The 13,619-nt window shown below is 44.3% G+C and overlaps 1 protein-coding gene across 2 annotated transcripts in view; it reads right to left on the bottom strand.

The window, feature by feature from the left end:
- The window catches only part of TEX55 (testis expressed 55), a 177,220-nt gene that overhangs the window by 117,097 nt on the left and 46,504 nt on the right, over positions 1 to 13,619 (bottom strand). Inside the window, exon 1 of one of the 2 annotated variants that reach the window (XM_066599349.1) lies at positions 1,355 to 1,393. The exons of the other annotated variant lie outside the window; for it this stretch is intronic. The gene's annotated coding sequence lies outside the window, so the exon portion shown is untranslated. Of the gene's footprint in view, positions 1 to 1,354; positions 1,394 to 13,619 lie in introns of those variants that run through there. 2 annotated transcript variants of the gene reach the window in all.

Below are 13,619 nucleotides of genomic sequence, written 5' to 3'. Positions count from 1 at the left end.
GATTTCACGCTATCTCCCGCAGGTAAGTATAGGGGCTCTGGGGGGCGCCGTGACGGGCTTCGCAGCGGAATATTACGCTGCGGAGTCCGTCACGCTCGTGGGAAGGAGGCCTAAGACCGGGATATCGCCAGTCTTTTCAATAGGGCCAGGGGCAGCAGCGCTAGCCCCATTGAAAAGATATGGAGAATATCGTGGACTTCTGCCACAGCTGTCACAGCTGTGACAGCTGTGGCAGGAGTTTCCTTCATAGTGCTTAGCTATTGGCTGACTGCTCAGCCAATTACAGATAGTGCTTAGCTATTCATTCATGAATAGCTAAGCACAATCTATAATTGGCTAAGCGCTCAGCCAATAGCTAAGCACTAGCTGCTATTGGCTGAGCGCTCAGCCAATCAGCACAGCCCCTTCAGGAGGCGGGGATTTTTAAATCCCCGCTTGCTGAAAGTGCTGGACAGCAGTGTCGGGGAGCCAGCCGGAGGACGCGTGTGAGCGGCGGACAGGTGAGTAATTTTTTTTTACATTTTTTTACCATTTATTGATGCTTTTCAGGGAAGGGCTTATATTTCAAGCCCTTCCCTGAAAATCATACTGCAAGGTTTGCCACAAACCACTTCTTTCAATGGGACCGACAGCAGGGCCGATCCCATTGAAAGCAATGGGATAGCATGCTGCACTTCTGCCACCGCTGTCACAGCTGTGACAACTGTGGCAGAAGTCCGCAGTATTCTCCATATCTTTTCAATGGGGCTAGCACTGCTGCCACTGACCCTATTGAAAAGACTGGAAATATTTCGGCGTGATCCCGTTTTTTTTCTCGCACGGCGAGGCGACAGTTTTCACTTGCTCTCGCAGCGCAGTGGAGAAAAAAATGCCAGTGGGTGTCCGCCCTTAGGAAGATGAAACAAATCAAATGAGAACATGCTAATACCAGTATAATAGTATCCTAATGGCCCATTCACACGGGCATATTTTCTGTCCTTGTGAGGTCCACATTCTTTACTGACAGACTATGGACAGCACACAGACCCACTGTAGTAAATTGGTGTATTCAGATGTGCTTTTCTCATGTGGACCAATGTTGCCCATAATAAAAATGCATTCTGTCCTATTTTGGTCAATATTTTTGGACCAAAATTGCCCATGAAAGTCTATGGTAGCATAAAAAATTGCAGCATACACAAATGTTACATGCATGTTGCCAAGAGTCAGTGATAACAAAAAAAGTTAGAGCAATTGCACCTTCCTGCATTTTTTCTGTTAGTGTGAAAGCACACATATGTAAAAATAAAATGCACATACGCAATAAAAACGCATGTAAGATGCACATACACATGCAATAAAATTGCGCCATTACCTTCTATTTATTTCTCCGTCCACTGACTGAGACCACATGGAAAGATAAGCTTTTCTAATCTGTTCATGTGGCGTGATGTTGCATGGTGGTTATTGACTTGGTGGTGCCGTGTCTATACGGTGGTGTGGCCCTGGGCTAAATGGACTTTGTCTGACAGCAGGAGTGTTGTTGGGCTGTTCAGGCGCTCCACTGTGAAGATGGTTAGTGGGTTTATAGAATTTGATCAAAATGTGTATTAAGAAGTTCATGTTCATGCTTAGAAATAAAACAGAATGTCACAGTATAAAGATAATAAATACTGATGCCACTGTACAATGATAAAATAGTGATGTCACAACAGCCAGATGATAAACAAGATGATGTCACAATAATAAAAATACTGATGTCACAGTACAGGGATAATAAACACAGTTATGTCACAGTACAGGGTTAATAATAAAAAGTGATGCAACAGTACAAATCTCAAAACACATTAATATCATAATACAGTACAGGGATAATAAAAAGCGATATAAATAATAGAAAACACAATGATGTCATAGTAGTACAGCACATGGATAAAAAACAGAGATATCGCAGTATAGAGATAGTAAAAACAGTGATGTCACAGTACAGGGATAGTAAACACACTGATGTCGTAGTACAGGGTTAATGAAGCAGTGATGTCACAATACAGGGATTATAAACACAGTGATATCACAGTACAGAGAGATAATAAACAATGATGTCACAGTACAGTGTTAATAAAAAGTGATGTCAAACAAAGCAATAGTAAACAGACTGACATCACGATATAGAAATAATAAGGAGTGACGTCATAGTACAGACAGAAATTGCAGAGTAAAGAGATAATAAACACAGTGATGTCACAATACACTGATAATATACACAATAATGGCACAGCATAGGGATAATAAACAGTGATGTCACAGCAGAGGAATTGGGCAAACAAAGCCATAATTCCAACTAGAGATGAGCGAGCACCAAAATGCTCGGGTGCTCGTTACTCGGGACGAAATTTTCGCGATGCTCGAGGGTTCGTTTCAAGTAACGAACCCCATTGAAGTCAATGGGCGACTCGAGCATTTTTGTATATCGCCGATGCTCGCTAAGGTTTCCATTTGTGAAAATCGGGGCAATTCAAGAAAGTGATGGGAACGACACAGCAACGGATAGGGCAGGCGAGGGGCTACATGTTGGGCTGCATCTCAAGTTCCCAGGTCCCACTATTAAGCCACAATAGCGGCAAGAGTGCCCCCCCCCTCCCAACAACTTTTACTTCTGAAAAGCCCTCATTAGCAATGCATAGCTTAGCTAAGCAACACACTACCTCCAACAAAGCACAATCACTGCCTGCATGACACTCCACTGCCACTTCTCCTGGGTTACATGCTGCCCAACCCCCCTCCCCCCCCCGCACGACGCAGTGTCCACAGCGCACACAAAAGTGTCCCTGCGCAGCCTTCAGCTGCACTCATGCCACACCACCCTCATGTCTATTTATAAGTGCGTCGGCCAGAGGAACCGCAGGCACACACTGCAGAGGGTTGGCACGGCTAGGCAGCGACCCTCTTTAAAAGGGGCGGGGCGATAGCCCACAATGCTGTACAGAAGCAATGAGAAATATAATCCTGTGCCACCGCCATCAGGAGCTGCACACGTGGGCATAGCAATGGGGAACCTATGTGCCACACACTATTCATTCTGTCAAGGTGTCTCTGCATGCCCCAGTCAGACCGCGTTTTTTTATAAATAGTCACAGGCAGGTACAACTCCGCAATGGGAATTCCGTGTGCACCCACAGCATGGGTGGCTCCCTGGAACCCACCGGCTGTACATAAATGTATCCCATTGCAGTGCCCATCACAGCTGAGGTAACGTCCGATTAAATGCAGGTGGGCTTCGGCCCACACTGCATGCCCCAGTCAGACTGGGGTTCTTTAGAAGTGGACACATGGAGTTACAACTCCGTGTGGACGGACAGCATGGGTGGGTGCCAGGAAGCCACCGGCGGTACATAAATATATCCCATTGCAGTGCCCAGCACAGCTGATGTAACGTCAGCTTTAATGCAGGTGGGCAAAAAATTAATTGTATTACACTGTAAGCGAGGGCCCCAAAAACTTGGTGTACCAACAGTACTAATGTACCTCAGAAAAATTGCCCATGCCCAACCAAGAGGGCAGGTGAAACCCATTAATCGCTTTGGTTAATGTGGCTTAATTTGTAACTAGGCCAGGAGGCAGCCCAGTTAAAATAAAAATTGGTTCAGGTGAAAGTTTCAACGCTTTAATGAGCATTGAAACGTATAAAAATTGTTTACAAAAATTATATGACTGAGCCTTGTGGGCCTAAGAAAAATTGCCTGTTCGGCGTGATTACGCGAGGTTTCAGGAGGAGGAGCAGGAGGAGGAGGATGAATAGAATACACAGATTGATGAAGCAAAAAGGTCCCCGTTTTTGATGGTGGTGATAGAGAACGATGCTTCCATCCGCGGGTGCAGCCTACGTATTGCTTAGGTATCGCTGCTGTCCGCTGGTGGAGAAGAGAAGTCTGGGGAAATCCAGGCTTTGTTCATCTTGATGAGTGTAAGCCTGTCGGCACTGTCGGTTGACAGGCGTGTACTCTTATCCGTGATGATTCCCCCAGCCGCACTAAACACCCTCTCTGACAAGACGCTAGCCGCAGGACAAGCAAGCACCTCCAGGGCATACAGCGCGAGTTCAGGCCACATGTCCAGCTTCGACACCCAGTAGTTGTAGGGGGCAGAGGCGTCACCGAGGACGGTCGTGCTATCGGCTACGTACTCCCTCACCATCCTTTTACAGTGCTCCCGCCAACTCAGCCTTGACTGGGGAGCAGTGACACAGTCTTGCTGGGGAGCCATAAAGGTGGCAAAGGCCTTGGAGAATGTTCCCCTGCCTGCGCTGTACATGCTGCCTGATCTCTGCGCCTCCCCTGCTACCTGGCCCTCGGAACTGCACCTTCTGCCACTAGCGCTGTCGGATGGGAATTTTACCATCAGTTTGTCCATCAGGGCCCTGTGGTATAGCATCACTCTCGAACCCCTTTCCTCTTCGGGTATGAGAGTGGAAAGGTTCTCCTTATACCGTGGGTCGAGCAGTGTGTACACCCAGTAATCCGTAGTGGCCAGAATGCGTGTAACGCGAGGGTCTTGAGAAAGGCATCCTAACATGAAGTCAGCCATGTGTGCCAGGGTACCTGTACGCAACACATGGCTGTCCTCACTAGGAAGATCACTTTCAGGATCCTCCTCCTCCTCCTCCTCCTCCGGCCATACACGCTGAAAGGATGACAGGCAAGCAGCATGGGTACCCTCAGCAGTGGGCCAAGCTGTCTCTTCCCCCTCCTCCTCATGCTCCTCCCCCTCCTCCTCAACACGCTGAGATATAGACATGAGGGTGCTCTGACTATCCAGCGACATACTGTCTTCCTCCGCCTCCATTTCCAAGCGCAAAGCATCTGCCTTTATGCTTTGCAGGGAACTTCTCAAGAGACATAGCAGAGGAATGGTGACGCTAATGATTGCAGCATCCCCGCTCACCATCTGGGTAGACTCCTCAAAGTTTCCAAGGACCTGGCGGATGTCTGCCAACCAGGCCCACTCTTCTGTAAATAATTGAGGAGGCTGACTCCCACTACGCCGCCCATGTTGGAGTTGGTATTCCACTATAGCTCTACGCTGCTCATAGAGTCTGGCCAACATGTGGAGTGTAGAGTTCTACCGCGTGGGCACGTCGCACAGCAGTTGGTGCACTGGCAGATTAAACCGATGTTGCAGGCTCCGCAGGGTGGCAGCGTCCGTCTTGGACTTGCGGAAATGTGCGCTGATCTGGCGCACCTTTCCGAGCAGGTATGACAAGCATGGGTAGCTTTTCAGAAAGCGCTGAACCACCAAATTAAAGACATGGGCCAGGCATGGCATGTGCGTGAGGCTGCCGAGCTGCAGAGCCGCCACCAGGTTACGGCCCTTGTCACACACGACCATGCCCGGTTGGAGGCTCAGCGCCGAAAGCCAGCGGTCGGTCTGCTCTGTCAGACCCTGCAGCAGTTCGTGGGCCGTGTGCCTCTTCTCTCCTAAGCTGAGTAGTTTCAGCACGGCCTGCTGACGCTTGGCCACCGCTGTGCTGCCACGCCGCGCGACACCGACTGCTGGCGACGTGCTGCTGCTGCTGACACATCTTGATTCCGAGACAGAGGTTGCGTTGGAGGAGGAGGAGGGTGGTTTAGTGGAGGAAGCATACACCGCCGCAGATACCAGCACCGAGCTGGGGCCCGCAATTCTGGGGGTGGGTAGGACATGAGCGGTCCCAGGCTCTGACTCTGTCCCAGCCTCCACTAAATTCACCCAATGTGCCGTCAGGGAGATATAGTGGCCCTGCCCGCCTGTGCTTGTCCACGTGTCTGTTGTTAAGTGGACCTTGGCAGTAACCGCGTTGGTAAGGGCGCGTACAATGTTGCGGGAGACGTGGTCGTGCAGGGCTGGGACGGCACATCGGGAAAAGTAGTGGCGACTGGGAACCGAGTAGCGCGGGGCCGCCGCCACCATCATGTTTTTGAAAGCCTCAGTTTCCACAAGCCTATACGGCAGCATCTCCAGGCTGATCAATTTGGCTATGTGCACGTTTAATGCTTGAGCGTTCGGGTGCGTGGCGGCGTACTTGCGCTTGCGCTCAAACAGTTGCGCTAGCGCCGTCTGGACGATGCGCTGAGAGACATTGCTGGATGGGGCCAAGGACAGCGGAGGTGAGGGTGTGGGTGCAGGCCGGTAGGCACTCGTGCCTGTGTCCTCAGAGGGGGGTTGGATCTCAGTGGCAGGTTGGGGCACAGGGGGAGAGGCAGTGGTGCAAACCGGAGGCGGTGAACGGCCTTCGTCCCACCTTGTGGGGTGCTTGGCCATCATATTCCTGCGCATGCTGGTGGTGGTGGCTCCCCAGCTGATCTTGGCGCGACAAAGGTTGCACACCACTGTTCGTCGGTCGTCAGGCAACTCTGTGAAAAACTGCCACACCTTAGAGCACCTTGGCCTCTGCAGAGTGGCATGGCGCGAGGGGGCGCTTTGGGAAACAGTTGGTGGATTATTCGGTCTGGCCCTGCCTCTACCCCTGGCCACCGCACTGGCTCGGCCTGTGCCCACACCCTGACTTGGGCCTCCGCGTCCTCGCCCGCGTCTACGTCCTCTAGGCCTACCCCTACCCCTCAGCATGCTGTATTACCAGTAGTGCAGAAACAGAACGCTGTAATTAAATGTGCCGCTTATTGGCCTGTGGTTGGAGGCTGACTTCGCTTACGGAATGCACAGCAGAGGCAGGAAAGAATTTTGCGCAAGCCTGCTGTAACACTTAGCTGGCTGCGTATGAATTAGGACAACTACCCCCAGCAGAGACCCAGTACACTTGTGGACAGGAATACAGCGGTGATGTAAGAGGCAACACAGAGGCAGAAAAGAATTTTGCGCAAGCCTGCTGTAACACTTAGCTGGCTGCGTATGAATTAGGACAACTAGCCCCAGCAGAGACCCAGTACACTGAGGACGGTCACAGGCAGCCCAAATAGATTTTTTTTCCCAAATGTTTTTGGAAAGGCCCACTGCCCATATACACTAAATATGTCTTCTGTCCCTGCCTCACCACTACTGGCCCTGGACAATGTAAAATTACTGCAGGACGCAATGCTCTGCACGGCCGATATACAAAAAAAATAAAAATGTGCAACACTGCAAAAAGCAGCCTCCACACTACTGCACACGGTTAGATGTGGCCCTAAGAAGGACCGTTGGGGTTCTTGAAGCCTAAAATAACTCCTAACGCTCTCCCTATAGCAGCTCCGGCACCAGCAGCACTGTCCCTGATCTCTGTCAGAATGCATCTGTGGCGAGCCGCGGGCGGGGCAGATTTATATACTTGGGTGACACCTGATCTCGCCAGCCACTCACTACAGGGGGGTGGTATAGGGCTTGAACGTCGCAGGGGGAAGTTGTAATGCCTTCCCTGTCTTTCTATTGGCCAGAAAAGCGCGCTAACGTCTCAGAGATGAAAGTGAAAGTAACTCGAACATCGCGTGGTACTCGTCTCGAGTAACGAGCATCTCGAACACGCTAATACTCGAACGAGTATCAAGCTCGGACGAGTATGTTCGCTCATCTCTAATTCCAACGTAAGCCGTTATAGACATATTAGACGGAAAATGTTTTAGCTGTTTTCCTTTCCTAAGGTTTTCATCGCCTATGCAGATCTTGCGGTAGCTTTCAAGTTTTGTAAATAATTACAATGAATTTTGAGATTTGGAAAGGAGATCTATTGGGTACTAGAAAGTGAGAAAAGTTATGAAGTATTTTGTTGATGATGGTGATTTATCTGTTTAGTCGTTGCCGACTTTCGGTCACCTTGTGGACCCACATACGTCATACTTCTCTGTCTTTGGCCGCTTCCTTCAGATTTTCCACAGTCATGTTTGTGTCAACCTTGATTGTATCTAGCCATCATGGTCTTTGTCATTCTCTTCTTCTGGACCCACTCACCTTGTCAAGCATTAATGTTCTTTCCAGAGAATTGGCTTGCATGACATCAAGTATGAAAGCCGTTGCTTGGTAATTTTGCTTGACCTACTTGAGCATGCTAGAGTCACTTCCACTATGACCTGACCCCTTTGCTACTTTACACCCAAGTGATACGCTGAGACCATAGTATATTCGTTGGATACTTTGGCCATAGCAGCCATCTTATTTAACAGAATAACAATATATATTAACTCCTTTTAGCGTACGGAGAGGAGGTCCTAGAAGCCACAATAAAAAGGTCTGGTGTTTCACACATAAAACCAAAGCTTAGCTCCAAATGTACACCTGGCGCGGAGACACCACTAACCCCACCCCCAATGGGCGGCTAGAATATAAAAAAATGATCAAGGCCACACGGGATCCCTTCTCTTGCCTTACCCAATACATCAGATCCAGCCATGATAAACAAACAGGTGGGGAAGTCTTAAAGTTGAGGCCATACCCATCAAACTCCCTCCACATAATACAAAAACCTGGCTCCAAGGACGCCCCCGACCTGCCACAGGCTGCCAAGACATGACATGCACAATTTCCACCATACCTATTGGTATCACTTGAACTTCTTAAACTCACGGAATGACCTACACTCACCTTTCACCTCTCCAGGGAGGGTGGGCAGGACTCTTCTCATTTCTTCTATCCTAAAAAGGCGCTTCCGCCTAAAACTTCCCCCTTTTATCACTTTTTCTAGCTCACTTCACTAATTCTATCTCCCCCAATCCCCATCTTTACCTTCCTTAACCTCCATGCCCCCGTTTACCTCATACACTCTCCTATTAACTCTTTCCCCCCTTAGGGATCCCTGGGCCCTCAGATCTGCCCCTGTACTTTATAGTCCACCTTTTGGTCTGACACGGTCTAGGATCGCCCTATTTGTGACCATCTCTGTCCATGATAAGCACAGCATACACCGCCAGCACCACAGCTCAGAGGCCTCAATCCTTCTTCTGTCTACTTTCTTGAGTGTCCAACTCTCGCATACATAGGAAGTTATTGGGGAAATGATGGCATTGATTATTCGGATCTTTGTTGTAATGCTGATGTCTTCGCTCTTCCATATCTTCGCCATTCCTTGCATTGCACTACAATCAAGGCTGATTCTTCGTTTGATTTCAGGCCCCGATTCGCCACTGCAGTCGGTCTTGGATCCAAGAAAGGTGAAATCTTAGACTCAAGACTTAAATTGCGATTTTGCGCGATCGCGATTTTAACATTACAAGTCCCATAGACCCCAGGAGAAAAAAAATGCTGCGAATTTCGCAGGGAAAAAAAAACGCCAGTGGGTGGGCGCCCTTAGACTTAGATTCAATTTCTTCATTGTAGATTGTTATGTTTGTCACAACATTGCTTGCTGTTGTCATCAGCTTTGTTTTCTTAATATTGACCTACAGTCCCATGTGTTCGCTTTCTTCTTTAAGTCTTCGAATTAGGTATTGAAGGTCCTTTTCATTTTCAGCTAGTAGTGTTGTGTTGTCAGCATATTGAAGACTGTTTATCTTTCTTCTACCAATTTTCACTCCAATTGGGGAATCATCCAGGTTGTATCACCTGCTGGTCATTTCGGCATACAAATTGAACAGGGCTGGGGGTGGAATGCAGCTTCGTTGGATGCCTTTCCTGATTTCAAACCAGTCAGTATAACCAAAAGCAGTCTTGACTGTGGCTTCTTGGTTCTCATAAAGTGATCTTGTCAATTCTTCCAGATGCTCTGATATTCCCATTTGCTTTGGGCATTTCCACAGCTTGTCATGTTCGCCACAGTCAAAAGCTTTGCTGTAGTCGATGAAGGACAGGTATATGACCATTTGCTGTTCATACGACTTCCCAATGACCCAGCGCAAGTTTGCGATTTGGTCTCTGGTTTCATGCCCTCTGCAGGACCAAAATTAAACATCAGGGAGTTCTGCTTCAATAAAGGAGGCCATACATTTTGGAATGATCTTTAGTAGAATTTTACTTGTGTGTGTTATAATGGTCCGAAAATTGCCATCAAGTATTTCGTTACAATGTGTCAAAAACTCACATGTGTTTCTGTTTATACTGCTAATCATACTGTAATATTCCATATATCTATATCCATATATCCCATGTCTCACTTCTTATATCTTGTTAGTTGAGTCAAAAGAAGTTACCGAAATTCTTATCCTTGCCCTAAATCTGCTATTCTGTTGTGTGTATATTGAGAAAAAATAATAACACCCCCTATCCATAGAGGTCACGTTCTCCAATCTGGGTATTAAGACAACTGTGTAACAGGATTATAGCTGCTCTCGGTCATATAAAGAGAGAAGTGGAAATTCACATCTTGGAATTACAACCTTCGTAACAAAGACATTATTTGTATAGGAACCAAGAGTAAGTCAGGTGACTGCATAAACTGTTTGCTTTACATTGAGTGGTAACCCCATCTGTTCCACTGTTTTCCAGACCACTAGGTATAAAGGACTGGAGCCAGACTGTAAAAGATTCCTAAAAGCTAAATTTATATGCAGCTTTACTGGCAGGACTGACCGAGGCACTGAGCTGCGCTGATTGTAGAACATTTACTAACAGCATCAAAGGAAACAAAGTCTAAGGTCCAGGAAAAAATGTATTATCACCATCTACCAGCTGCAGAAGTGATCCAACATCCAACAGTCTGGCAGGATTAACAAAAGAGCAGTGCCAATCACTACTGATACTAATATTATCCTATAACATGTCAACTATAATACTGCCATGTATTTGCAGGAATTTAGCTACTATATCTTCCTATGTACAAGAATATAACTACTATAATACTGCCTCCTATATATAAGAATACAACTACAATAATACTGCTCTTATGTACAAGAATATAACTACTATAATACTGCTCCCTATGTACAAGAATACAACTACTATAATACTGCTCCTATGTACAAGAATACAACTACTAAAATACTGCTCCATATGTACAAGAATATAACTACTATAATACTGCCCCCTATATACAAGAATATAACTACTATAATACTGCCTCCTACGTACAAAAATACAACAACTATAATACTGCTTCTATGTACAAGAATACAACTACTATAATACTGCTCCTATGTACAAGAATACAACTACTATAATACTGCCTCCTATGTACAAGAATATAACTACAATAATACTGCCCCCCATGTACAAGAATATAACTACTATAATACTGCCCTCTATGTACAAGAATATAACTACTATAATACTTCCTCCTATGTACAAGAATACAACTACTATAATACTGCTTCTATGTACAAGAATACAACTACTATAATACTGCTCCTATGTACAAGAATACAACTACTATAATAATGTCTCCTATGTACAAGAATATAACTTTGATAATACTACTCCAATGCACAATAATATAACTACTATAATACTGCCCCTATGTACAAGAATATAACTACTATAATACTGCTCCCTATGTACAAGAATATAACTACTATAATACGGCCCCCTATGTACAAGAATATAACTACTATAATACTGCACCCCATGTACAAGAATATAACTACTATAATGCTGCCCTCTATGTACAAGAATATAACTACTATAATACTGCCTCCTATGTACAAGAATATAACTACTATAATACTGCCTTCTATGTACAAGAATATAACTACTGTAATAGTGCCCCCTATGTACAAGAATATAACTACTATAATACTGCCTCCTATGTACAAGAATATAACTACTATAATACTGCCCCCTATGTACAAGAATATAACTACTATAATACTGCCTCCTATGTACAAGAATATAACTACTATAATACGGCCCCCTATGTACAAAAATATAACTACTATAATACTGTTCTCTATGTACAAGAATATTAATACTATAATACTGCCCCCTATGTACAAGAATATAACTACTATAATACTGCTCCCTATGTACAAGAATATAATTACTATAATACTGCTCCCTATGTACAAGAATATAACTACTATAATACTGCCCCTTACGTAGAAGAATAAAACGACTATAATACTGCCCCCTATGTACAAGAATATAACTACTATAATACTGCTCCTATGTACAAGAATATAACTACTATAATACTGCCTCCTATGTACAAGACTATAACTACTATAATAATGCCCCCTATGTAAAAGAATATAACTACTATAATAATACCTCCTATGTACAAGAATATAACTACTATAATACTGCCCCTTACGTACAAGAATAAAACGACTATAATACTGCCCCCTATGTACAAGAATATAACTACTATAATACTGCCTCCTATGTACAAGACTATAACTACTATAATAATGCCCCCTATGTACAAGAATATAACTACTATAATACTGCCCCCTATGTACAAGAATATAACTACTATAATACTGCCCCTTACGTATAAGAATAAAACGACTATAATACTGCCCCCTATGTACAAGAATATAACTACTATAATACTGCTCCTATGTACAAGAATATAACTACTATAATACTGCCTCCTATGTACAAGACTATAACTACTATAATAATGCCCCCTATGTACAAGAATATAACTACTATAATACTGCCCCCTATGTACAAGAATATAACTACTATAATACTGCCCCTTACGTACAAGAATAAAACGACTATAATACTGCCCCCTATGTACAAGAATATAACTATTATAATACTGCTCCCATGTACAAGAATATAACTACTATTATACTGCCTGCTATGTACAAGACTATAACTACTATAATAATGCCCCCTATGTACAAGAATATAACTACTATAATACTGCCCCCTATGTACAAGAATATAACTACTATAATACTGCCCCTTACGTACAAGAATAAAACGACTATAATACTGCCCCCTATGTACAAGAATATAACTACTATAATACTGCTCCTATGTACAAGACTATAACTACTATAATACTGCCTCCTATGTACAAGACTATAACTACTATAATAATGTCCCCTATGTACAATAATATAACTACTATAATACTGCGTCCTATGTACAAGAATATAACTACTATAATACTGCCCCCTATGTACAAGAATATAACTACTATAATACTGCCCCCTATGCACAGGAATATAGCTACTATAATACTACCCCCTATGTACAATAATATAACTACTATAATACTGCCCCCTGTATACAAGAATATAACTACTATAATACTGCCTCCTATGTACAAGAATATAGCTACTATAATACTGCCCCTTACGTACAAGAATAAAACAACTATAATACTGTCCCCTATGTACAAGAATATAACTACTATAATACTGTCCGCTATGTACAAGAATATAACTACTATAATACTACCTCCTATGTACAAGAATATACCTACTATAATACTGCCCCCTATGTACAAGAATATAACTGCTATAATACTGGCTCCTGTGTACAAGAATATAACTACTATAATACTGCCCCCTATGTACAAGAATATAACTACTATAATACTGTCTCCTATGTACATGAATATAACTACTATAATACGGCCCCCTATGTACAAAAATATAACTACTATAATACTGTCCTCTATGTACAAGAATATTAATACTATAATACTGCCCCCTATGTACAAGAATATAACTACTATAATACTGCTCTCTATGTACAAGAATATAATTACTATAATACTGCTCCCTATGTACAAGAATATAACTACTATAATACTGCCCCTTACGTAGAAGAATAAAACGACTATAATA

The sequence above is a fragment of the Eleutherodactylus coqui genome, chromosome 4 (assembly GCF_035609145.1).
Source record: "Eleutherodactylus coqui strain aEleCoq1 chromosome 4, aEleCoq1.hap1, whole genome shotgun sequence".
Lineage (NCBI taxonomy): Eukaryota > Metazoa > Chordata > Amphibia > Anura > Eleutherodactylidae > Eleutherodactylus > Eleutherodactylus coqui.
The sequence above is the reverse complement of the archived record's forward strand: the minus strand, read 5'-3'. Positions and strand labels throughout refer to the sequence as shown.